At 42.7% G+C, this 27,049-nt stretch overlaps 1 protein-coding gene across 1 annotated transcript in view; it reads right to left on the bottom strand.

The window, feature by feature from the left end:
- The window catches only part of TUSC3 (tumor suppressor candidate 3), a 406,424-nt gene that overhangs the window by 133,118 nt on the left and 246,257 nt on the right, over positions 1-27,049 (bottom strand). The window lies entirely within an intron of this gene.

Below are 27,049 nucleotides of genomic sequence, written 5' to 3' on the forward strand. Positions count from 1 at the left end.
TTTGTAGAGGCTGATCTGCTGACAGCCTTAAAAGGCAAATCAAACCCTAATGCCCCGTACACACGGTCGGACATTGATCGGACATTCCGACAACAAAATCCTAGGATTTTTTCCAACGGATGTTGGCTCAAACTTGTCTTGCATACACACGGTCACACAAAGTTGTCGGAAAATCCGATCATTCTGAACGTGGTGACGTAAAACACATATGTTGGGACTATAAACGGGGCAGTAGCCAATAGCTTTCATCTCTTTATTTATTCTGAGCATGCGTGGCACTTTGTGCATCTGATTTGTATACACACGATCGGAAATTCCGACAACGCATTTTGTTGTCGGAAAATTTTATAGCCTGCTCTCAAACTTTGTGTGTCGGAAAATCCGATGGAAAATGTGTGATGGAGCCTACACACAGTCAGAATTTCCGACAACAAGGTCCTAGCACACATTTTCCGTCAGAAAATCCGACCGTGTGTACGGGGCATACCAATCCTTTACAGCCAAGGAAGCTGCTTCTGTTTGATCTGCAAATGCCATGATGCTACAGGTATCAGTTATGACACCAGCCATTTGATGGGTTGACAGTTTGGTTGAGGATACAAGCAAATGTGACAGTTAGCAATCCCGGCATTCCGGGAATGTAACTGTTTTTCAAAATTGTTAGATCAATGGGTTTTACTGCTGTTCAGGGGCTCTGGGCTTCAGCAAAATTGCAGCCCCCAGCAAGAAGACACAGGAGCAATACTGGAGGCAATTTACAGCACACACTAATTTTGGTAGCATAATTATTCATGTGGAATGTATGTTTCTTGCTAAAGAACATTATAAATTATCAAGTTGTTATGGGTAAAGTTCTGCTTTAAAAAAGTAGTTTAGCTGCATTAATTGCTGCTAGGTTAAAGTTAGTGAGATTATGATGGCAGACAAAGGATTGTGCTGTTTAAGTAGGCTGCCCACTCACATGCAGGGAGAGTACATGCACTAGAGGTAAAAGCCATTGTGCTGATAAGCTGCAGTGTAATTATCATGTCCTTCCAGGGGAGGTAGGAGAAATCTACAGGCAAAATGCAAAGCATCAAACATCAGTAATGCTAAGAAACAAATAGGATTACAACTTTCTTAAAGTATAACTAAAGGCAAAACTTTTTTTTCTTTTCTTATTGGTTACATGTAGTGTTGAGCAGTTAGAACCACTGTCAACTTTTTATTGCGGTCTGTCTCCGCATTAGGGAGATTCATCCTATCTAGCTGTCCTGATCACCAATGCCAGGAAATAAAGCCAGACAATTTAGCCAGGAAATAAAGTGAGGGTAAATGCACAATTTTCATAGGTAGTGAACAATACTATTAATGGGCCACTGGATCCAATATGCGTGCCTTCTTTCTTACAGTAGGTTTCCGATATGTCTAGTATGGGTATTGCACACTCTGGGAAGTTTGTTATTTATTTATTTTTATTTTATTATTCTTGGTTTTTTTTTTTTTTTTGCTTTTTGCCGATTTTTTACATAATCTTTGCACTTTTATGTGTGTTAACAGCTGCTGTCCTGATGCATTGACTCCCAGAAACTGTGTGATAAGAGTATTTAAGATATATTGTAATGCTCGATATTTATGGGGTTGGTACTCCAAATGTTTGTACTATATGGTATTTTGTTCAGTAAAAGTTTATATGATAGAAAAAAAAAATCCACAAATTCAGTTGCCATCAGAACAGGAATAATCTGTCTAATCTACAGGAATGGAAGTGAATTGAAATATCCTGATACACACATAGCAAGAAAAGCCGACAACAGTTTAAACCCTCTGCTTCTCTATCAAAACTGTTTTGGCTTTAGATATACTTTAACCACTTGCCAACCACCCGCCGTCATTATACGGTAGCAAATCACCGTAGCTGTACGGTGGCTTCTTTAAAAACCATAGCAGGCGCGCGCGTGCTCGCTACATGGCGGGGGACCTGATGCGCATGGCCAGTGGCTGCGATGTACGCTGGCCACCCGCGATTGCGGGTACGAGAGCCAGAACGGTAATGTAAACACATAAATCCCCGTTCTGACAGGAGAGGAGAGACAGATTGTCTGTTCCTAGTGATTAGGAACAGCAATTTGTCACCTCCTCCAGTCAGTCACATCCCCCCACAGTTAGAAACACACATGAGAGAACACATTGAACCCCTTGATCGCCCCCCAGTGTTAACCCCGTCCCTGCCAGTGACATTTACACAGTAATCAGTGCATTTTTATACAAGGAATCGACTGGGAATGGAGTTGATGCCTTGTATGGGGAAATGCATCGGGTGGAGCTACAGATCTTGACATCACCACGTATCAGCTGGTTGGCTTGAGCCAGGGCTGTTTTGAATGTATTGAACACTGTTTTTTGGATGTTAGTGCCTATGATTTGAATAAATCTGGAGTACTGCACCATGAAGCCTCTTCTTTTTATCCTATGTAATACCCCACGGTTGTAGACCACCTGGAGAAGGTTTTTTGCCTTATCTGTGAGGAATATCGCACTATTGGAGGGCCCGCTATAGGAGAGAGGATCCCGTTACTGGATGAGCCTGTGGATGTGCTTTCCTCGGCTGAGTGATCCCCCCTGTGTGTGCCCTTTTGATCTCTATAATTTGAGATCCAACAATTCTGGTAAGCAGCGCTGATTGATTTGTTTTTGATGAACAGAACAACTGATTGATCCCCTGAATGTCCGTCTTCTTTATTTGCACTAATTGAAGCACTTAATGGACTACAATCTACATGCCAATATTTTACCCTAATTATATGGTTATTTCACATGTTTGCATTTTTATATATGCAGGGAGTTTTTATCAATTAATTATTTTTTTGGTTGTGCGCTTTATCTGTTACACTAAAGTTTATGTAAACCCAGTCATTAGCTCTCATATTATCTTTAATAAGTTATGTCATTTTAAAAGTGTTAAATATTTTTTCTTTTCCTACTCTTCAATAGAGTTCTGGACTGCTCCATTTTTCAAATCCTCCATTAACATCAAGCCAAGTACTTTTATTATTCTGTTGAGAATATTAGTATGTCTTTATCTAATAAATTAATAAGCAAACAACCCACATCGCTTTTTGTTTATGATGGAAAATGTATTTTGATGAAAATCGAGTAAGCGTTCAGCTACATTAAGTTCCCCAGGGTAGAATCTGAATTTTGAATGTACCTGAACAAACTTTAATACTGTAAGTATAATGATACCTGAGTGGTAGGTTATGTATGGCAACTGACAACAATGGGCCTACTGGGAAAGATAATGGGCCTATCTTTCAAGGTGAGAAGAGATTATCAGAAAAAAGTAAAGAACCCAGCGAGTGACCGGAAATTAAGCTGTTTATTTACGCCAACTTGCTGATAATATCTTGTGTGCATGAATACTTGTATGCCATATAACCAGTCAAGGTCAGCGGAATGGATTAATAATCTTTCAAACCTATTTACAGACTGCAGTTGTCTAGCATCCAAACAAAAGAGAAATACATTCAATTCTAGGTAAAAAAACAACAAAACAAAGCCTTTCATTAAATATAGAAAATGCAGCCTATTTGTTCAGGGTTTCAATTATCCATTCATATTTCTTGATTATGGCACTCACAAATGTCCCATCTTCCCAAGGCTGACGACTGCATATGCAAACCTCATCTTTAAAAGACTGATAATAACAATATATTCAAATCCTCTTCCTAATAGAATATGTCATTAGCATAAACTTTAGCCCATTAACCACTTCAATACAGGACACTTATACACCTTCCTGCCCAGACCAATTTTCAGCTTTCAGCACTGTCGCACTTTGAATGACAGTGGTGTGGTCATGCTACACTGTACCCAAACAAAATTTTTATCATTTTGTTTACACAGATAGAGCTTTCTTTTGGTGTTATTTAATCACCACTGGGATTTTTATTTTCTGCTAAACAAATAAAAAAAAGATCGAAAATTTTGAAAATAAAAAGTTTTTTGTTTATGTTACAAAAAGTAAGTTTTCTCCTTCACTGACGGGCACTGATAGGGCTGCACTGATGAGCACTGATAAGGCGGCACTGATGGGCACTGATGAGGTGGCACCAATGAGGTGGCACTGATGGGCACTGATGATGGGCACTAATGTGCGCCACTGATAGGCACTGATAGGTGGCACTGAGGGGCACACATAGGTGGCACTGATGGGCACTGACAGGCGGCACTGATAGGTGGCACTGATGGGCACTGATAGGTGGCACTGATGTACACTGATGGGTGGCACGGATGTACACTGATGGATGGTACTGATGGGCATCACTTATTGGCAGGCATTAGTGTTTGGCACTGATTGGCATCAATTATAGGCACTGATTGGCATCCCTTGTGGCCATGGGTGGCATACCTGGTGGTCACAAGTGGTGGGCATCTCTGGTGGACCTGGTGGCATCCCTGGTGGTCCAGTGTGGGCATCCTCGGGGTGGCTGCACTGATAATCAATCAGCACAGACCACCCTGTCAGAAGAGCAGCCGATCGACTCTCCTCTACTCACCTCTCACAGACGCGCGTGAGAAAAGGATGATGCGCGGCTTTTCCTGTTTACACTGTGATCAGCCATGATTGGACAAGGCTGATCACGTGGTAAAGAGTCTCCATCAGACACTCTTTACCTAGAACGGAGTAGCGGTATGTCAGACTGACACGCTGCAGCACCGGTCGCCACGCTGCGCGCCCCCGTTGGGGCGCACCAGCTAGTTATCCTGATCATGTCATACGATGTCCTAACAGGATAACAGAACCACTTTGCTGCCGTCGTTTTGCTATATGGCAGGTGGCAAATGGTTAAACTTATGGCAACCACATAAATTTACCTCTATATCCACAACACTCTCCTAACCATGCCACCATACTCCCTAACCACCCTAAAGGGGTTGTAAAGTCAGAAGTTTTTTTAATCCTAATGCAATCTATGTATTAAGATAAAAAGCCTTCTGTGTGCAGCAGCCCTCCTCAGCCCCCCTAATACTTACCTGAGCCCCCTTTCTGTCCAACTATGTCCACGAGTCCCTCAGCCATCCAGCACACTCCCTCCTGATTGGCTGAGATACAGCAGCGGCGCCATTGTCTCCTGCTGCTGTCAATTAAAGACAGTTAGTCAATCGGGGGAGAGAGGGGCAGGGCCCAACCGCAGCTTCATGTCCGAATGATCACTAGGAGCTGCAGTTAAGCTTGGGCGCCCCCATAGCAAGCTGCTTGCTGTGGGGGCACTCGACAGGATGGAGGGGCCAGGAGCAGCGAAGAGGGACCCTGTGCAAATCCACTGCAACAGGGCAGGTAAGTATAACATGTTATTTAAAAAAAAAGACTTTACAATCACTTTAAACATGACTTTACCCATACTGCTACCCTAGATCTCATTCTGCTGACCCCCTCCACTTTAAAAACAAAGCACTTTAAATCTACCATGTAGCTAGGAAAATAAAACTGCAATAAAAAGCATGATGTAAAAAAAGAAAAAGAATCATTGCCTCTCCAATCTTTACTTTATCTGATCTGTGTATCACTTCCAGAAGTGCTGAATACCATGTCCCTCATTATATGCTATGGCTCTATCCTTCATCCACTACATCTTTACACGACACAGTGACTGGGTGATTAGATGAAAACAACTTTACCTTAATTATTAAGCTAACTGAACATTTACTTTGCTTGAGTAAGCCCAGCAAGCCTGATATTACATCTCTGAACAATGATATTAAAAACGTATGAATTGAAATGTAAATATAACTTCCCTTTTTACCCAATTCATTGTGAAAAATATGTTGTCACATAATAGCAACATAGAGACTAACATGGAAGAAGGAACCCTGCAAACCCCCAAAACATAGGCTATTATTATCTAACAATATTTATTTCACAATAAATTAGTAAAAAGGAAATGCTTTTGGAGTGTCGATGACTTGCTATATTTGATTGGATTACACAGATGTCACCATTAACCATTGCAAGATGCTACCATCTTCAGAGTTCAAGACACACGCTGTATGGATTGTAGCTTCTATATATACTGTATAACCCATAGATATAAATACCAATGGATAAAAGGGAAAATGTTTTTATATTAAAGTGTTCTAAAGGCAAAATGTTCTTTTTCCTTTTGGAGAGAGTAAGGGCCATCTGTGTCCATCTTTTTATTTTAGCATAAGTTTTTAGAAAACCTAATGTTTTGAGCCTTATATGTATTCTTCAGGCCATAAGTGCATAATTTAACATGTGTGTCAAAAATGTAAAATGTGTCCATCAGCAAAAGGATTAAAACACATGCACTAGGAAATATCCCCTGCAGTAAATGTTTGGCAAATGGTACATTAACTGCTTTATAAATATGCCCTGTTATTTTTATTATTTTTTTTACAGCAAAGATGCTTCAGTTGGTGATAAATGTCTAAGCTGAGAATTACTCTCATTTTGGGAAGTTTCCCAGGGTCTCTGGGGCAGAAAACCTCCCAAATGGGACAGAGAAGGCAAAAAAGAACCCAGTAGGGGCTTAAGTCCTTCACTACCTATTTACAAGTTGTTGGCTATACATACACATTCAAGAGCAGTTGGTCCATGGAGTTTGTGCCTAAAAAAGGCAAGCAGAGTGCTAAGTAGTTAGGAAGCAGCATAGCCTGTGGTAGATTGCATTAAGCTGATCACCTCCCCCCATTATTAAAGTGTTGCTAAACCCACAACAGTAAAATCAGTATGTATATGCAGTTAAGCATGCTTGTTATACTCACTGCATTGTTAATCCTTTGCATTGTGTGAAAAGACTTTGATCCTGGCTTCTCTGATCCCCCTTTTCCCACTGTCTCCAAGCCATCTGCTGATAGTATAGAGCCCTATGAGACACTCTGCACATCATGTGATCAGAACAGGGCCAATCAGCACTGTCCAGACAGTAAGGGGTCATACAGCCTCATAAGACAGACAGATGAAAATTTAAGATCCCTCCTACAAGCTTTAACCAGTGCTGATAGGAGTCATAAGTCTGCTATATACTACTGATGACGAGAAAAGGTATTTAGCAGTTTATATTTACTAAAATAATTTAATTTCCATGTTCTGTGTACTATGGGAGACCAGATATAGTGAATGTAGGGTCCTGGGTTTAGTAACAATTTAACTTACCATGCCTTGATCTGAACTGTGTCTCTGTGTGGGGGCAGTCATTTTGGTAGGGTAACAGGGCTTTACAGGAAGCAGGAAACTGAATCAAGCAGAAGTATGGAGATGATTGCATTGCTGCTTTCTTTCTAACAAAGATACCATTAAGTACAGGCACACCCCACTTTTAAGTACACAATGGGGTTTATTTACTAAAGCTGGAAAGTGCAAAATCAGGCTCACTTCTGCATAGAAACCAATCAGCTTCTAACCCCAGATTGTTCAATTAATCTTTGGTAATAAAACCTGGAAGCTCATTTTCCTCCACAGCCAGTTACACAGTATTTTCCGCACAGCCAGTTGCACACACCCTTCCGCTCGTTGTCTCCAATAACCAGTCTAGGCGATGTGTTTTGATATTCTATTTGGAACTTGGATAGGTGAAAGGGAATTACTATGAAACTCCAAATTAACTATTCACAGCAAGGACAACTTTCTTAATAGAACTGTGTAGCAGACTGTCAGCAGCACTATGCAGCAGGCTGAATAAGGTGAAACAAGTCCCTTTTTAAGCAGAGAGAATTTTCTGGACTTTGCTTCTTCAAGACACTAGCCAGTGTCCCCTTTAGCTCACACACCCAGTATTCTGACTTCTAGGACCAAGAGGGGGATTCTAGCAACACACAGTCTCAGGGATCCCTTAAGGGGGTCTGTACTCACACAGTATCCAGGGACAGCTAACAGCCTCCTTCCAACCTCCAAGCGACACTCTATATTAGTGATACCAGACAAGATCCGTAGACATCCTCCCTCAGTCAGCTTGCTAGAGAACCATGGGTTGTAGCTTCAGTATTTCTGGCCCTTAGGTCACCCACCTGAGGCCACACGGCAGCTTGTGCTGGGGAGAGGCAGCAGCCTCCTCCCCACCTGAAATTCTCTCCTCAGAGGTGGGCTGGACTGGAACTGGACCTCGAGCCCATGTGCTCTTGAGATATAAATACAGGTACCCAGCATTCCTTGGGGCACATCCCCTTCTAATTGGCCAGAGCTGTACGGACATCCATGCTCTCATCTTCCAGATTTCCAACTAATGTCCAATATGCCTCATTGCTATTGGATCAGTGTAGAAATCAAGACAGCATGACTCAGCACCTGAACACACTGTACAGACTCTATCAAACAATCACAGCTCTCTGTTAAGCAGACAGCACATAGATTTGCCTAGCTGTTTCCCTGTTAAGCAGAGAAACCAAAAACACTATATACAATTCCACTAGCACTTACCTAGGAGGGTGCTACATGTATATGGACAGAAGGGGAAAAAAAAAGAAAATATACTGCCAGCATAGTTATTGTCGGGTCTTGGAAATCCTCCTCCATCTGATTTGCATTGATAAAAGTCAAATTATCTTCAATAATGGTGAATGAAAAACTGTCAGTCATCCTGAATGATAAAATACCTTATTTGACCCTATTCACTATGAAACTAAAAATGGCCTATTGCTACACATATGCAGAGATCATATATACAGGAAAATTACTGACCAATGCAACCATCTCCACAGTTTCAGCTTCCACTCCCGATGTACCAAACAAGCCATCATATACAGTCAGTCCACTAGATACCACCAAATATATTCTGACCCAAAAGACAGAAATAAATCTGAGTACTAGCAGAATACATCCATAAGAAAGGTCACAGCAACAAACCCTTTTGTACAAGCATAAAAATTGCCTTGAAAACATAGGCAAACAATAGGCTAGCAATGCAAAGAGAAAAAAACAAACACCTTCTAATAACCACATACAATCCAACACTTGAAGGAAAAAGAAAGATAATAAAAAAACTGCTACTCATAACAGAGGATGGAACTAAAATACATCTTTGAAAAAACCCAATGTTAGACTTCAGGCAACCACCCAACCTCTGAAATAAATCAGCAGGAAGCTTTATTCTGACTAGACTGGACTAACTACAGGGACACAAACAACAGGGAGCAAAACCTCACAACAATAAACACTGCAAAATCTGCAGCCACGTCTATCATTTAAAATTGTCACATACAAAAGGAACCTACAAAATGATATGACCTTACAATTGCACCTCTAGTAATGTATTGTACCTTGTTCAATGCAACCAGGGATGGTATATTGGTAAAACAGGGCAGACATTACAAAAAATAATGGATCTACATATTCACAACACACAGGAACATAAGAAGATGATTGATTAATACCCACTAGGGATGGGCCGAACGACCCCCTGTTCGGTTCGCACCAGAACTTTCGAACATCGCGAAAGTTCGGAGCCGAATCACAAACCCCATTGAAGTCTATGGGTTCCGAATGTCAAAAATCAAAAGTGCCCATTTTGAAGGCTTATATGCAAGTAATTGGGCATACAATGGTTATGGGGGTCTGGTACTGCCCTGGGGGACATGTATCAATGCAAAAAAGTTTTTAAAAAATGTCATTTTTATATAAGCAGTGATTTATTGATGTTTAAAGTGAAAGTATAAAATGAAAAATTCCTTTCAATATAGTGCCTGGGGGGTCCCCTTATTCCACCTGTAAAGTGGCAAAGTCCACAATACTGCTGACACGTGGTCCAGCAAGCATGGGCAGGGACAATATATTTTGTTCACAGCACACTGGTTAACAATGCTTGCAACTCGGAAGTATGCAGAACAGGGCTCAGTACTGCAGCTTGTTGTGCCCCCACGTCTCCATATATCTAGTGGTGATGATGCAAGATTTGTCAGCTCTACTAAGCCAGTGGTAGGCAACCTCAGCCCTCCAGCTGTTTTGAAACTACAAGTCCCATGAGACATTCCAAGACCCTGACAATCACAGGCATGACTCCTAGAGGCAGAGGCATGATGGGATTTGTAGTTTCACCACAGCTGAAGGGCCGAGGTTGCCTACCCCTGCCCTAGGCTTTCAAAGGGCTATTCAATGAGTCAGGTTAAATGGTGCCATGCAGTGCTTCAGCTGGTGTGTCTAGCGAACAGGAACCACACTGGTGCAGAGATTCTCGCAGCTCTGCAGGGACAGGCCCAGAGGTTCACGCCACGCCAGCTGGAGCCAGGAATGGTGGTATGTGATAATGACACAAACCTCCTGTCCGCCCTTAGACAGGGAAAGCTGAGACATGTGCCATGCCTGGCACATGTCCTCAATTTGGTGACTCAAAGGTGTCTGCTTCTCATGCCTCCGCAAACTTGCGGTACATGGGCTCCCTCATGTTTCAAAGCCTGAGAAAGGACCCAAGTAAATGTGGCGTAAAGGGAAAGGATCACTATTGCTTGGCAAGCCTCCTTGACAACCGTTAAAAGGGGAAAGTCTCAAAACTCATCCCGTCCTCACAGAGAGTGCTGAAGATAAAATCTCGAGGACACCTTCAAGAGGAGTTTATCGAACACTTTTCCCGACTCTGGTAGGTTACAGTGTTGTGGAAAACTTAGTTTTGAGGCTTCTCTTGGTCAAGAGAAGAGCGGTGGAGAAGGCGGCCGCTTAAGTGATGCATTTCTGAAGTTTTTTAGTCCTTGCCGCACAGGGCTGTCACCTTCCACATCCCATCGGCAGCATCTGCATCACATGGTGGACGATTATCTAGGGGCAAAAACAGAGATGAAAAGCTTTCCACTGGCTTACTGGGTCATGAGAATAGACCACTGGCCAGAACTTGCCCAGTATGCTATTGAGCTGCTGGGATACCCTGCAACCAGCGTGCTTTCTGAATGGGCATTCAGTGCTACTGGAGGTTTTGTTACTGATCATAGAACGCGTCTGTCCACAGACTCCGTGGACCGTCTGACTTTTATCAAAATGAATCAGTCCTGGATTACCAGCAGCTATGAAACCCCTGAAGCCGATGTCGCTGATTAAGTGTTTTGGGGATGTGGAATCGCTGCAGGACTTCTAGGCTGCCTAGTCTAGTGTTGTGGGTGTTGATTTCATCTGGAAGAATGTTTTTGGTGTAGGTTTCATGGGTAAAATTAACAGCCAAAGAACAATTTTTCTGCACCTGTTTGACAGGGACTGTAATTTTTTTTCCTTTGCAGCAGATAGGGAAGAGAAATTTGCCAGCTATAGTCTACAGCTGGTGTTGTGCTGCAAGGACCTGGGACACCCTGCGCTATACCATCATCCCTGTCAGTGGAGGCTGCTGAGAGGTCATGAGGTATAGCAGGGACAGACTGAGGTGAGTAAGGAGGAGAGATAGATGTGTGCCCCTTTTGTGTGGCTTTTAGGTGCTCTTGCCAATGGGCTGAGTGGTGGGAGGTTAAATGCCTTGTCAAGCATGTGGAACCCAAATGGTTGTGTCTTTTGCCAGGCTTGATGCGACAAAGTTTACAAATAGCAACAGTGCGATCGGCTGCACATGTACTAAAAAAGGCACAGACAGCTGAGCTGTGGGAAGTGGGCTGGGAGATAACAGCTCCACAATGTGATGGAATAGGGTGGCTGCTCTCTACTCTTCCATGATGGCTGCCTCGTTGGGGTTGGGCCTTCAATTTCTTCCTCTGCTCTATTCAGCACCCAAGTCGAGTCAGTGACCTCATCATCATCATCTCCTCCATCCCCATTACCACTGGAGATAACTTGGCAATACGCTGTGACTGGAACACGAATGCCAATTTGTGTACTAGTGTTCTCCCCTCTCTGTAGGCTCATGTTCCTGCCTTCCTCAACCTCAGAACTAACATCTGAATTGAGTAATGGCTGTGCATCCTCATGGAACAAGCGGCTGATGTTGTGTTCAAATAGCTCCACTGACTTCTCAATGCCTGATGCAGGGGCTATGGCAGGAATAGCTGTGGACAAGGAGGCAGGTTTTGCCACTCTGGCAGCTGCAGGGGACTGCGCATTAGTCTCTGCATGGGTGACGGAGGATGAGGACGGTTTAGTAAGCCAGTCCACCACCTCCTCTGCATGCTGTGGCTGGATAGCACAGGCAACATCACTAAAGAGAGGAAATGATGCCCTGCCTGAGGACTGATCATGTCCACCTTTCCTGTGGACACATTTGCTGCTGGCCCCCTTACAGTACCATGGGAACAGCTGCCTCTCCTTGCTGTCCTTCCAGAAATGATGGGGGAGTGGGGGGTGCTAATTAACAAAATGTAATAAAGATGTGTAAATGTGTATGTGGATGCACTTTAATCAATAGAAAGTGGTGTTTGGTGCACTTTAATTTGAATTTTCACGGCATAGACACACTCCACGGATACACTATAATATACTGCAATTTACTATGTCAAACTTGCAGTAATGCACAGAACTATATGGCGTTAAACTTGCAGTAACGCAATGAAATATACAGCGTTAAACTTGCAGTAACGCACAGAACTTTAAAGTGTTAAACTTGCAGTAATGCACAGAACTATATGGCGTTAAACTTGCAGTAACGCAATGAAATATACTGCGTTAAACGGTTACTACACTCACACTGACTGAACTATCCCTACATTCACACTAATGTGAAGATGAATGGTCCACTACACTCAGAATGACTGAACTATCCCTACATTCACAATAATGAAAAGATGAATGGTCGCACTACACTCACAATGACTGAACTATCCCTACATTGACACTAATGTAAAGATGAATGGTCGCACTACACTTACACTGAACTATCCCTAGATGCACACTAAACTGATATTCTACACTGACAATGGAATCAGAATAGAACACTATAGCACACTAACTGTCTAATAGTACTGAACAGAGCCCTGTTCTATCTGTCTCCATGCTGCTATCACACTACAAATGGCCGTATAGAAAGAATACTTTTATAGTGTGGGGCAGGTTTAAATGCAATGAGCCATGATTGGATACAGTCATTATCACAGCATCCATTCATGGCTCTAACAGTGCTCTGTACCCTGATTGGGTGAAGTTTTCATTGCTTCAGCCAATCAGGGCTTTCAATGCACTCTGTGGCGGCGCTGTGCATTGTGGTCGTTTGGCGGGCTGAACAAACGGTCAAACGACCCTATAATTTAGTTGTTCTGAGAACTTCCGAACTTTGAACTGTTCACCCATCCTTACTACACACCTGCAGGACATCATTTCTCACAACCAGACCACTTTAAAAATCCTCAGTAAAGAGTCATTAGGTTGCAAAAGATCATTCTGTTCGACACATGAGCTAATGGACTGAATGTGCTTCAGCTTGTTGCAAGTGCTTTAATACAGCTAAAATAATCCTAACAAAGAGGACCATGAGCAAAACAGTAGTTGCATTACTAAATCTCAGTGTGAGGCTAGTAGTTATAGGTAGCAGTACCTCTCGCTCTGTGGATTTACAGCTATTAGAATCAAATCTTTATTTTTTGAGTTCAGGTTCACTTTAAGTAAACTTGCTGTGAAAACAATACTGAGACTGCAACTGCTAAATTACATCTGCAAATGCTAGTTGCCTGGTTCTTATGCTGATTAGTTCCTGATCAAACACTTGAATACAGATCTGGAATGTCAGAGAAAAGTACTCAAAGTGGTCAGCGACTCAAAGCATTGAAGGAATAGGGTCAGCATGACAGATAGGCAAGTAACACTTAACAGCAAAGCCGATCAATGGCAGCCTCTATGTTGCTCTTATGACAGCTTTCCTTTAAGGCCCCATTCACACCTGAGCGTTTTGTAGCTTGAAGCCTGAAGCTACAAAATGCTTGAGGGGAAAAAATCCATTATTCTCTATGGAGATGGTTCACATTTCCACTCCAAGTTCACCTGAAGTCCAACGCCTGAAGCTCAAACAAATTCTGGACCCCTTTTTTGTCACTCGAATTGGGCAGATTTGGGCGTTTTTGGAGCAGGAAGCAGATGACAAAATCTAAAAACATAGCAACAAATCATGAAACAGATGATAATTTTTCCTATTGGCTAATAAGAAAAACACCAAAGCTCAAAATCGCCAGAAAACTCCGCATGGAGACACGCAAATACACGCGACAAAACGCCTGAAAAATGCTCAAAAACTATATGCTCAGGTGTGAATGGGGCCTAAGGCAGGGGTATACAACCTGTCAGAGGTTGAAATCTTCCTGGACAATATGGAGTAAATCAAAGATCTCCAGGGGGACAGCGCCCTTTAAAAAAAACAAAAAACTATCAAGCCCCACTAAAAAGACAGCATGAAGAACACATAGTGTGTCACAGTAGTATACTCTGCCACACTTCACATCACTTTATATCATCCCCCATGATAGTGGTCCCTGACCTATCCCACAGTAATGTCCTCTGCCCCTTATGACCCCCCATAGCAGTGTCCTTCACATCACCCCATAATGTAATGTCCCCTGCACCTCTGCCCCCCCATAGTAGTGTCCTCTACCCCCTTCACATCACCCCCCCCTCGACTTTAGTGTCCTCTTCCCCACTACTTTTCCACTGTAGAACTGTCCTCTACCCCCTCCACATTATCCCCCCTAATGTAGTGTTTGCTGTCCCTCTGCGCCCCTATTGCAATGTCATCTGCCCCTTCCACATCACATCTCCCCATTGTAGAGTCCGCTACCCCTCTGCCTCCAACAGCAGTGTTCTCTGCATCCACCACATTCCCCCCCCCCCCACTGCAGTGTCTGTTCACTGTCCCTCCGCACCCCCATTGCAGTGTCCTCTGCCTCTTTCACATCAACCCCTTCCCTCCACTGTAGTGTCCTCTGCCCCCCCACATAAGTTCCCTGTGCCCCCCAAAGCAGTGGCTTCTGCCCCCCCACATCACCCCTCCACTCTGTATTGTCCTCTTCCCCCCCCAGCAGTGTCCTTTGCCCCTTCACATCACCCCCCCCCTCACTGTAGGGCCCTGTGCCTCCCCCTCCCAAAGTAGTGTCCTCGGTAAACCCCCCAGAGGTGTCCTTTTCCGCCTTTCACACCATCCCCTTGACACAAACAGGAGTCTGCAGGTAGCATTCTCCGACCTAACTTTTCATATCAACCAACAAGCTGATGATTGGTTGCTAGGACCACCCAGCTTCCTATAAACCAATGAATCACCTACTGGTTAACTGCAGCAGCTCCCAATCCCGCCCCATGTCCACTATGCTGCCTCCTGCTCTCCCCTCTGTTGTGAAATGAGAGCTTTAAACACTGAGGGGAAGGACCGGCTAAGGCAATTTCGAGATCTACCTGTCCGCTGCCTACGGTTCACAGGTAGATTGTGATTGGCTGGTTGCTGACCTCAGCTTTAAGGGGTCCTAAATATGAATTTAATTTCCTTGACTCTCTGTACTTACCCTAGCATATGTTTTTTTTTTTTTTTTATCTCAGCTACGCTGGCACTTTCTACAAAAAAAGTGCTCTATGGTTTCATGCACATGACCACTACAGGGCCGTAATCTGTACATTCGGGTGTAATTCTCTGCTCTGGAGTCACAATTGCAGCCTTGCAAAATCAATCAGTCAATGACAGGCTGAAATACACATCGGCCTTTCGCAGATGTGAGTAGTATTTGAATTCAGGGACATATGCACTGTCCCAAATGCAGACTGTCATTGATTTTGACAGGCTGCTAGCAGCAGGCTTTATGCTGTGACTTTATTTCCAAATCTAAACTGTTCAACCCTTTTAGGACCATGTGCTTGAAGCCTAAGGCTTGGCCATACACGGAGACCATACACGGAGCCATTTTCTTTCCTACAACCACGGGTTGCGGGATAGAAATTTACTCGATTTCCCCATCCACAGAGACAGTGGTAATGCGGGAATCCCTCCTGCCAGGACGGTGATTGTTGCTAGCTGCTATAGCAGCTGCTAGCAATAACCGCAGGTAAAACCCGACATACTGGTTGTACCCAAGTTGATCGATCTTGTTGACAATCAGCCTGTCCATGTACAGTTCCATGTATGGCTTGCCTAAAAAACAAGTGAGATCAGAATTTGTTATAAAGACCAGCTATACATATATGGCAGATCTAGCACCTGCTGAATTTCCCATTTCCAATTGTTTCTACAAAGGCCAGCTTCCTAGCAGCCCAAACATGCACTATATGGCCAAATGTGTATGAACAACTAACTATCACACCTATCTCAGGTTGTTGGACATTCCATTGGAAAACAATTGGCAGTAATGTGAAGTTGGACGGATAATTGGACCTACAAAACAGTCTCCACTCCACACTCCATGAAAGTAATTTTACAAGATTCTGTTGCAATTTAGAATTTATGCCCATTAAGTCTAAATAGCGTTTGTGAGGTCAGGTACTGATGCTGGATGAGAAGAACTATCTCCCAATCAAAGTTCTAATTCATCCAAAAGATGTTGAACAGTGCTGAGGTGCAGGAGAATGCATGACTATTTGCTTGATTTTATCTACTTGTTAATAAAGGTTGCGTATGAGACACCTCAGTTCAATCATTTGAAAGGGTATCCACATATTTTTGGCCATACTGTGTATTCTTATGCAGCGTAAACACAGTCGGACTTTTCTATGGGACTGGTCCGACGGACCGAGTCTGGCGGACAATCCGATCGTGTTTGGGCTTCATCGGACCTTCAGCGGACTTTTCCAGTCGAAAATCTGATGGCCTTTAGATTTGAAACATGCTTCAAATCTTTCCGACGGACTCGAGTCCGGTTAAAAAATCCGCTTGTCTGTATGCTAGTCTAACGGACAAAAACCCACTCCAGGTCAGCTATTGGCTACTGGCTATCAACTTCTTTATTTTAGTCCGGTCGTACGGCATCACGTACGAATCTGTCGGACTTTGGTGTGATCGTGTGTAGGCAAGTCCGTTTGTTCAAAAGTCCCTCGGAAGTCCATCGAAAGTCCGTCGGAAAGTCCATCGGACCAGTCCGGTCGAAAAGTCCGCCCGTGTGTACGCGGCATTACACTTAAAACAGTTGTAAATAAAAAAATAGGTATTTTAAAATTAACCCCACCAGAGAGAAATCTGGTGGCAAAGCTATAGTTTTTTCCCTTTCTGGAAGTATCAACTATTCTTAGCAAGCATTTGTTTATGCACGTTAAAAAATGTTCTAGAATTTGCCAGATTTGAGTGAACTTGCAATATGCCTGATTTAAATCTGAGTTCCAGAATAAGAAAATGTTTTCTAAGTGCAAGAGCCATAGGTATTTTCACTTGAATCATGGTGTGTTTTATATATTTATTCCTCCCCCCTCCGGTACCACATTTGGCACCTTTCAGGGGGGAGCGGATACCTGGCAAATCCAGGTATCTGCTCCAACTTCCGGGGAAAGATCGCTGCAATCTGTGCGGCGAACTATACAATATCTGGCCCCTCCTTCTTCCCCCCTGCTGCCTTCTGGGAGACATACAGGTCCCAGAAGACAGCAGGGACCATTCAGAAAGTGCAGGGTGACTCGCAAGGCTTCACTTCCTGTTTCCCTTAGTAAGGATGCCGGCGCCTGCACGCAGAGCCGAGGGACAGGTCGGCTTTGGGTGCCGACATTGTGGGTTCCCTGGACAGTTAAGTGTCCTTATATTAAAAGTCAGCAGCTACAGTATTTGTAGCTGCTAACTTTTAATTTTTTTTTCCCAGGCAGAACTAACTCCACTTTAACCACTTAACAACCGGTCCATAGCCGAATGATGGCTGCAGGGCGGTTGCTCAACTCTGGGAGGGCGTACTATGAGGTCCTCCCAGAATTCCCCTCTCGCGCGCCCCCTGGGGCGCGCACCCGAACACATCCATGACCGCCGGGTCCAGAGGACCTGGCACATCACGGATCCTGGTAAATGGCCGCTGATCACGGCCGTTTACCATGTGATCGCTCGGTCAAATGATGAAGCGATCACATGTAAACAAACCGGCGTCATCTGATGACGCCGGTTCCTCTCCTCCCCTCTCTGTACCGATCGGTACACTGTGAGCGGAGAGGGGGATGGATGGCAGCAGCGCTGCTCAGTGACATCCAGCCATACATCCATCCATGCTCACCTATCCCTGCAATGCCCTGCAATACTCTGCAATCCCCCACAACACTGTGCAATACTCTGCAATACCCCCACAATACTCTGCAATACTCTGCAATACCCCACAATACTCTGCAATACCTCCAAAATACTCTGCAATACCCCACAATACTCTACAATACCCCCACAATACTGTGCAATACTCTGCAATACCCCCACAATACTGTGCAATACTCTGCAATACCCCCACAATACTGTGCAACACAATGCAATGCCCCACAATACTGTGCAATACTCTGCAATACCCCACAATACTGTGCAATACTCTGCAATACCCCACAATATTGTGCAATACTCTGCAATACCCCACAACACTGTGCAATACTGTGCAATACCCCACAATACTTTGCAATACTCTGCAATGCCCTGAAATACTCTGCAATACCCCGCAATACTCTGCAATACCCCGCAATACTCTGCAATACCCCGCAATACCCCACAATACCCCACAATACTCTGCAATACCCCGCAATACTCTGCAATACCCCGCAGTACTCTGCAATACCCTGCAATACTCTGCAATACCCAGCCATACCCAGTCATACTCGGCGATACCCTGCAATACCCTGCCATACTCAGCCATACCCAGCCATGCTCAGCCATACTCTGCAATACCCCGCTGTACTCTGCAATACCCCGCCATACTCTGCAATACCCAGCCATACTCTGCAATACCCCGCCATACTCTGCAATACCCCACCATACTCTGCAATACCCCACCATACTCTGCAATACCCCACCATACTCTGCAATACCCCACCATACTCTGCAATACCCCACAATACTCTGCCATACCCTGCCATACCCAGCCATACCCTGCCATACCCTGCCATACCCAGCCATACCCAGCCATGCTCGGCCATACCCTGCCATACTCGGCTGTACTCAGCCTCTGTATGTGGCCAGGCTGTGGAAGTCTCACACATGTGGTATCGCTGTACTCAGGAGGAGAAGGAGAATCTATTTTGGGGTGTCATTTTTGGTATGTACATGCTATGTGTTAGAAATACTGTATAAATGGACAACTTTGTGTTAAAAAACAAAATGCATTTTAACCACTTCCCGCCCGCCATACAACATCCTTGACTTTGTGCGGGGATATCTGAATTATGGGTGCAGCTACAGGCATAATTCAGATATCACCTTTTTTAGCCGGCGATTCCCTACACCATAAGAATGATCATAGCGGCTGTTCCACTGCTTGATCGTTCTTACGGGAGGGGATGTTCCCCCCTCCCACCGCCCTCCGTTGCTTCTACAGTACCAACTCACCGCTACGATCGAAGCCAGGATCTTTTTTTTTTATTTATGGCTTCCCAGCCTAGAGGTAAGATGCGGGGTCTTATTGACCCCATATCTCACTGTAAAGAGGACCTGTCATGCCATATTCCTATTACAAGGGATGTTTACATTCCTTGTAATAGGAATAAAAGTGGTCAAAATTTTTTTTTTTGGAAAAAAGAGTCAAACTAAAATAAATAAAGTAAAATGAACAATAAAAAAAATAAAATAAATTTAAAGCGCCCCTGTCTCTGTGTGCTCGCTTGCAGAAGCGAACGCATACGTAAGTCCCACCCACATATGAAAACGGTGTTCAAACCACACATGTGAGGTATCGCTGCGATCGGTAGAGCGAGAGCAATAATTTTGGCCCTAGACCTCCTCTGTAACTCAAAACATGTAACCAGTAAAAAATTTTAAAGCGTCGCCTATGGGGATTTTTGAGTAGCGAAGTTTGGCGCCATTCCACAAGCATTTTGAAAGGTGACATGTTGGGTACCTATTTACTCGGCGTAACTTCATCTTTCACATTATGCAAAAATATCGGGCTAACTTTACTGTTTTGGTTTCTTTTAAAGCACAAAACTGTTTTTTTTTTTAAAAAAAAGCGTTCAAAAAATTGCTGCGCAAATACCGTGCAAGATAAAAAGTTGCAATGATCACCATTGTATTCTCTAGGGTCTTTGCTAAAAAAACATATATAATGTTTTGGGTTCTATGTAATTTTCTAGCTAATAAATGATGATTTTTACATGTAGGAGAGAAATGTCAGAATTGGCCTGGGTGCTCCAGAATGCCTGAAGGTGCTCCCTGCATGTTGGGCCTCTGTATGTGACCACTCTGTGTAAAAGTCTCACACATGTGGTATCACCGTACTCAGGAGTAATAGCAGAATGTGTTTTGGGGTGTAATTTGTGGTATGCATATGCGGTGTGTGAGAAATAACCTGCTAATATGACAATTTTGTGAAAAAAAAAGTAAAAAAAAAACTTGATTTTGAAAAGAATTATGGGAAAAAATGACAACTTCAAAAAACTCACCATGCATCTTTCTAAATACCTTGGAATGTATTCTTTCCAAAAGGGGGTCATTTGTACTTTTCTGGCATGTTAGGGTCTCAAGAAATGAGATAGGACATCAATACAGTACTTCAGGTGTGATCAATTTTCAGATATTGGCACCATAGCTTTTGGACTCTATAACTTTCACAAAGACCAAATAATATCCACCGATTTGGGTTATTTTTACCAAAGATATGTAGCGGTATAAATTTTGGCCAAAATATATGAAGAAAAATTACTAATTTGCAAAATTTTATAACAGAAATGAAGAAAAATGCATTTTATTACAGATTTTTCTGTCTTTTTTCTTTTATAGCGCAAAAAATAAAGAACCCAGCAGTGATTAAATACCACCAAAAGAAAGCTCTATTTGTGTGAAAAAAGGACAAAAATTTCATATAGATACAATGTTGCATGACTGAGTAATTGTCATTCAAAATGTGAGAGCACCAAAAGCTGAAATTGGTCTGGTTATTAAGGGGGTTTAAGTGCCCAGTGGTCAAGTGGTTAAAGAGAAGGGTTTTCAGGGATCATCTAAAAATGGACAGATTGGGGTCGGGAGTTCCAAAGAATGGGAGAAGCTCAGGAGAAATCCTGGAGGTGAGCATGGGAGTAGGTGACAAGGGAGCTAGAGAGCAGGAGGTCTAGGGAGGACCAAAGAGAGCAGCTTAGTTGATATTTTGAGACCAGGCTAGTAATGTAGCTGGGGGCAGAGTTGTGGAAGGCATTGTAAGTTATTGTTAGTACTTTGAATTTTATTTGTTGGGTAAGTGGAAGCCAATGGAGGACTTTTGACAGACAGGGGAATGGTTGGTAAGGTAAGGTAGATCAGTCTTGCAGCAGCATTCATGGTGGACTGAAAAGGGGGGTAGCCTAGGTAAAGGGAATCCAATGAGAAGGCGAGAGATAACCAGGGAGTGAATAAGAAGCTTGGTGGTGTCATTGGTTAAAAAGGGACGTATTCTGAAGATGTTGCAGAGGTTGAGGCAGCATGATTTGGACAGGGATTGAATATGGGCCTGAAAGGACAGTTCAGAGTCCAGGGTAACCCCTAGCACCCTGGCATGTGGGAACATACTGATAGTTGTGCCATTGATCTTGACAGGGGAAGGGGCACGTGGTGGAGGAAATATTATGAGCATATATTATGTCATCAATACTTTGAGCATATTGTATATTATGTCATCAATATTTTTACAAGGAAATCACCACATTTGCAAAGGCGTTTGGTGCACATGAAGTACATCTATAGCCTTTGCAGCTATGGGTGAATATGACCATGTTCATTTTTATGCCCAGAGTTCAGCTTTAAAACAATCTGAGATGGATTCATTATTCAATAATTCATCTCTATAATGTAACTTTTTTGACAGCAAAGAAACACAGACTTCTTCACTTCTGCATATTGATTTTCTAGTGAAGGATGGAAAAAACATTTACAGTAATGGAAACAGGTCATTAGTGAAAAGCATAATGACCAGTCAATTACAAGCAAAGAAATAGCGTTCAGTCAATCCCCGACGAACAATTTAATAACTCTCTTTTTTACTTGTTTCTACTATTCTTTGAAGCAAAACACTTCAATACATAAGCCCCAGGACCACCATTAAGTCAATTTACCTTGAAATAGAAAGGTAACATGATTTAGATGGAACACTTTCACTTTATTGTCTCATATATCCAGTACGGATGTAACGTATTTTACAAATTAATCCATTTTGCCTCATGTTTAGGAAGAAAGTTCAAGCTATTGGTCATATTCCATCTTAATTCACAAATGTGTCTCTTTTTATTTGATAACATAAAAGGCTTATGATTTAGCTTATGATCAGCTAAATTCAATTCCCCTGGCTCTGCGGCACTCATATAGTAAAGCATTTCATGGATCAAGGTTTTTCTCATTTAAATTTTAGTGAAAAAATTATAAATCTCATTAAGAGTTTCTTAATGCATTTATTTAACTTTCCCCTAAGTACATAGATTCAAAACCTTAAATGCTCATAAAATGGGCTTGGGGAAACGAACATTTAGTCAAGGACATTTATTAAAAACTGAGCCCGGAAAAGAAAAAAAAGAAAGAAAGAGTGTTTCCTAGAGTGGAGGTTTTGCCCAGATTATTATAGTAGTGTAATTACACCTGTATGTAATTACACTGTGCAATCAAGAGGGATACAAAAACAGTTGCATTGGCATTACCACCTGTTATAAGGCAGCGTCCATACTGTACAGCTTCATTTATGGGTTATATTTTATTTTATAAAACAAGTGCACACACCTGAACATACACACTATCAATGCTCTGTGGTGGAAAACAACAGAAGCAAAAGGAATCCAAGCACACAAGGCTTTTCAAGTGAAAACTTGAATGTAATTTATTCTGACATTTCATTCACTCAGGGTGACTTTTACCAAGGACAAAAACAAATGAAAGTAAACTCAAACATATAAGCTTCCTTACAGAAGTGTTCAAGACTCACTAGAAAACTATTCTAGGGATCCTTACCTAGCTTAAAGTGGAAGTAAAAGCTATATATAAGTCTGCTTAAAAACACTGCCTCCTCCCTCCTCCTACCCATGCTGTATACTGTTAAAAAAAGATGTGTGTAAATACCTTTTTTCAATCGGTTCTGGTGTGCCATGTGATGCAGAAGCTCAGGCTGAGACTACCCTGTGTCATGGAGCAGTTGCTGCAGGGGAGAGGAGGGCGTGCCAACAGGGGATGGGCAATTGAAGGTTAAGTCACAGCTCTTGGACTTCAGATCAAGGTATTTACACAAATCTTTTTTACAGCATACACTATATTGCCAAAAGTATTGGAACGCCTACCTATACACGCTCATGAACTTTAATGGCATCCCAGTCTTAGTCCATAGGGTTCAATATTGAGTTGGCCCACCCTTTGCAGCTATAACAGCTTCTGGGAAGACTGTCCACGATTTTTAGGAGTGTGTCTATGGGAATGTTTGACCAGTCTTCCAGAAGCGCATTTTTGAGGTCAGGCACTGATGTTGGACGAGAAGGCCTGCTCTTGCAGTCTCCACTCTAATTCATCCCAAAGGTGTTCTAATCGGGTTGAGGTCAGGACTCTGTGCAGGCCAGTCAAGTTCCTCCACCCCAAACTAGCTCATCCTCACTATGTTGCCAAAAGTATTGGGCCACCCCTCTAAATAATTTGGTGAAGGGGGATTACGGTGTGGGGCTGTTTTTTCAGGGGTTGGGCTTGGCACCTTAGTTCCAGTGAAGGGAACTCTTAAGCCATCAGCATACCAAGACATTTTGGACAATTTCATGCTCCCAACTTTGTGGGAACAGTTTGGGGATGGCTCCTTCCTGTTCCACAATGATTGTGCACCAGTGCACAAAGTAAGGTCCATAAAGACATGGATGAGTAAGCTTGGGGTGGAGGAACTTGACTGGCCTGCACAGAGTCCTGACCTTGACCCAGGAGAACACCTTTGGGATGAATTCGAGCGGAGACTGTGAGCCAGGCTTCTCGTCCGTCATCAGTGCCAGACCTCACAAATGTGCTTCTGGAAGAATGGTCTAACATTCCCACAGACACACTCCAAAACCTTGTGGACAACCTTCCCAGAGGAGATGAAGCTTTTATAGCGGCAAAGGGTGGGCCAACGCAATACTGAGCCCTACGGACTATGACGCCATTAAAGTTTATGTGCCTGTAAAGGCAGGTGTCTCAAAACTTTTGGCAATATAGTGTAGTTAGGAGGGGGAAGTAGTGTTTTTTGTACACTTTTATGTAGCCTTTAGGTCTCCCTCAAAATAACACAACAAAATCAGCCAGGTGGTACAAAAATTAAAATAACCTTAGCATTAAAGATATCTAAACCAAAGACAACAAATTTAATATACTGCAGCTAACCCATCCTTAGATGTAGTGGCTTTATTTGTTTTCTTTTTTCAAGCTAAAAATATTTTCTGCAAAAAAAAGTAACTGTTGATCTTGCCAAAATCCAATTTTAAAGTTTACGTAAAGCTCCAATCTTGTTCTAGTTTTGGATAGAGTGGATTTGCCCTCTCTGTTTGTCCTGGGGACTATCATGCCAGGTACAGAAACTGATAGGAAATCCAAACTTTTGAGCTGTCACAGGAACAGGAGGCAAGGGGAAATCTTCTAATGGGAACAGCTGTCTGAGAAGGCATATCCCCTCAGTTTGAAAGAATATTTTACTTTCTGCTATGAAAGATATTGAGTAATAGGAAATCTCCTAGACAGGACGCAGGCAGAAAATGAAAAAAAAAAAAATACTTACAGTACATTGGTCTTCCCAACAAGTTTTGGCTTCACATACACTTTATGTTTACTCAGAGTTTGGCTTCAAATGCTTAAACTTGTAATAAAAAAATGCATCTCACAAAAACAACAAAAGGGGTGCCCAGCTTTAGACTATGTATAGCTGGCCTGATAATAATTTGCTCATGCAAAATCTGCCAGTCAATAACAACATTGTGCATCATCAACATGGCAAACAGTTGGATGCAGTCCAATTATCCCCAATCAGATGCTAAATGCTGTAAAATCTCTGTGTACATGATGATTAGGAAGACTCAAAAGCCACTTGAAAGTTAATGAGACTGTCACAAGAGATGCTGAAATCACCAAAAATACCAGACCATGTACAGTATGACTGACCTACATTATCAGCACTGAAGTATTAGATATATCTTTGATGACTTTTTTAGTTGTTTTTTTATTAGTTCAAAATCACGCTTTCAAATATTGATGATGCACTTTTTTATATGTGACTCCCAAAACCTGTTTTTAATTGTTGCTGTATCAGATTTGCTGAGCTATTAATGTCACCCAGCGAATACTGGACTTGCGTGTAACGTATGTGACTGCAATTGCTGTCACTGCCTGCATGCTTGACTTAGTCAGTCTTAGGGAAAAAGCAGACAGATTCCCTCATGGTCATTGTGTAGTCCACCCTTCCTGGTCTTCTCTCCCATCATACTACATAAACCCTGGTATAAAGAATACCTGGGAAACCAAAGGGATTACTAAGTGACAATGAGTCGGTCCTGATTGGGTTGGTACTACAAAAAAACTTGAACTTTATGAAATATGTAAACATTCCAATCATGTAATTACAAGAAAAAAATCTGACCCCCAGAGTTATATGAATCACTCAGGTCAACCACAGCACATAAAATGCAAGGTACATTAGAGACAGACAAACAAAATACATAAAACATAAAAGAGACTTATTGTCCGGATGCCAAAGAGTCCTACACACAGGGTTGTGATGCAATAAATATCGCTTCTGGATCTACTAACCTGGTGCAAGACTTGAGCTCAAGTGTAACTACCTCTTGGATGAGGTATCTCAACAGACACTAATCGCTATAGCGAAGTAAATACGGTAGCCATGTGATGACATCCATAAGTAGGTCAAACAAGGTTAGGCACAATTAACAAATGACAATCCATAGGGGTATTTCACAGGCTAAGGCAGGTATGTTATGCTTGCCAGTGAAACACGCTTCAGCTCAATGGGGCCAACAGAAGGCTACTGGTATGGCAGTGTCAAAAGTACTATAGTGCCAGCAAGGATTGAGGCAGCAGTCTTTATAAAGGAGCAAATGTCAATCAGTAATCAAGCAGTATTGAGGAGGTAAAGTAGTGGTATGGCAATAACAGCAAAGCAAAGGTGCTAGAAAGGCTGTAAGGCAAGTAGAAGCATCTGTCCAAACTTGTAGAGCACCTATGTTCTCTCCTCTAAACATGCCATCTGCACATTGCCGTTCCATACAGGTCCTTTGTAAGTGTACACAGTGACCTGTCTTCCGAAGGCAATGTAAGGAGTTTGTGCTGTGCTGACTATACTTTGCTGTGGTTGACCTGAGTGATTCATATAATGCTGTTTTTTTTTTGTGGAATTACATGATTGAATCTTAGGAATGTTTACATATTTAATAAAGTTCAAGTTTTTTGTAGTACCAACCCAATCACGACTCATGGTCACTGATGCAGTATGAAAGTATGAAAGGAGGGGTGAAAAACATCTGAGGGATGAAAGAAGAGAGGTGGACTGTAGAGAAAAGGAAGGAGGAGTATAAAAAAGGGGGGGAGAGAAGAAGGGGTGAGGGGGGAGTCCCCTAGGGTAGGCATGGGCTTCAATACCAAAATCAGGGTTTAGATCAGAGAGTCTATGCGTAGTGGGTTAGAGGAGCAGTGGGGTGTCATCGAATCCAGGGGGTAGGTAATGAGCAACCCAGGGTCTCCATAGTTTCTCAAATGAATGCACTTTGTCCAGTATGACTGCTTCAAGTTTAGTATGAATCAGTGCACAAGTAACTCTATGTTTGTGGGGATCAGATTTGCAGGTTCGTTCAAACTGCGTAAAGTCCAGGTTCGTGGAGTCAGAAGGGGTGCAAGGGATGAAAAAGTGCTTAATTTGTAGTTATCTAAAAAGTTCTGAGGAAGGAAGACTATAGGACTCACAAAGTGTCGGGAAAGACTTGAAGTAATTTGACGTAAAAAAATTGTGGGCACAAAACAGGCCCGGAGTAGATCAAGCAGAAAACAAAGATGGTGTCAGGATACTTTTTCATAAAAGTACATGGTACCGCAGACACATATCAGGAATAGGACCTGTTGGGTTTGCA

This window comes from Aquarana catesbeiana, linkage group LG01 (genome assembly GCF_042186555.1).
Source record: "Aquarana catesbeiana isolate 2022-GZ linkage group LG01, ASM4218655v1, whole genome shotgun sequence".
In the NCBI taxonomy this organism is placed as follows: Eukaryota; Metazoa; Chordata; class Amphibia; order Anura; family Ranidae; genus Aquarana; species Aquarana catesbeiana.